This window comes from Procambarus clarkii, chromosome 36, assembly GCF_040958095.1.
Source record: "Procambarus clarkii isolate CNS0578487 chromosome 36, FALCON_Pclarkii_2.0, whole genome shotgun sequence".
Taxonomy (NCBI): Eukaryota; Metazoa; Arthropoda; class Malacostraca; order Decapoda; family Cambaridae; genus Procambarus; species Procambarus clarkii.
Window position 1 is genome coordinate 26567676 of NC_091185.1, and position 1599 is coordinate 26569274.

Consider the following 1599-nt stretch of genomic DNA (forward strand, 5'->3'; position numbering starts at 1 on the left):
AAAGGACTCAACGCCAGGACACACGCAGGATTCCGTGAGAATATGTGCTAATAGGTGTGTGTGTGTGTGTGTGTGTGTGTGTGTGTGTGTGTGTGTGTGTGTGTGTGTGTGTGTGTGTGTGTGTGTGTTCAGGCATATGGGTTATCAATCAGTATTTTTCTGTAATCAAAATCAATTAACCTAATCAATAAATAAGGATAAACATGTAACCTCTTAACATTCTCCTCAAAATAATCAACAGGTAAATGTCATGTGACTTCCGTTATTTAGTCACGACAAAGCTAGTTCTCTCAAGGAGATAAACACTGAACAATTCCTGGTTTGATGAGCAAAATGTGCTGGTGATGGTGTTTGACCCAAACAGACCATCTTGTCACACCTCAACTCATGGAAGTGTGTGAGTGACGCTGCATCACACTACCAGGCCAGGTTGCCTCATTTTAACTCATGGTTGTATGTTACTTCACCTTTAAAGTCCAAATTGTCTCATGTTTTCTCATGGAAGTTGTATGAAATATTTTAACCAGGAAAGCAGTTGTGTAGAACGCGTAGCCAACAGTTACTCAATTCCACCTGTCACTCAAATACAAAATAATAAGGTAAATCTTCCTGATGTCTATATATATATATATATATATATATATATATATATATATATATATATATATATATATATATATATATATATATATTTATATATATATATATATATGTATATATATATATATATATATATATATATATATATATATATATATATATATATATATATATATATATATGTGTGTGTGTGTGTGTAATATGCAAATGAAAACACCCCAGAAGGATTCGAACCCAGACAGCCAGGAAAACTATGCACCAAGGCGCATAGCGCACACCATTAAAACATGAGAAATATATATATATATATATATATATATATATATATATATATATATATATATATATATATATATATATATATATGTATATATATATATATATATGTATATATTCATTATATATGTATCTAGTACGAAATTTGTCTTTTATACATTTCATAGATACATTCAATTCAAAATGCATATCATGTGTTAAATTGAATGTATCTATGAAATGAATAGAATAAAAAACCCAGGATCAAAACTGTCTTAGCAGCTTGACCTAAACCAACCCTTACTCATTGTGTAAAGCTCAATTCACCTCCGTAATCCTTTCCCACTGGAGAAAGACTAAATCCTCTTCTTTTCTATCCTTTGAGGTAAATCCACCGTATCCATTTTCTACCCACTGAGGTTTTCCCATATTCCTTAGTCCCTCAGCTATGGGGTTAATCCATTGATAGTGTAAACACACACACACACAGTTATTCCATGCGACCATGACCCTCTGTGGTTACAGTGGAGAGGTAACTATAGAGTCTCCTTCAGAAGAAAAATATACATGCCGAGTATATTTTCCCTAAAGTTGAACATTCGGGTTTTATCTTAAACACTATTTAAGATTTAATTTCAATTACCACCTTATATTATGTGTAGTTAATCCGGTGTCGAGAAGAACGAAGCATTTATGCCTATTACGTAATGAATATTCTTTTAATATTCCTATAACCCTTAACTG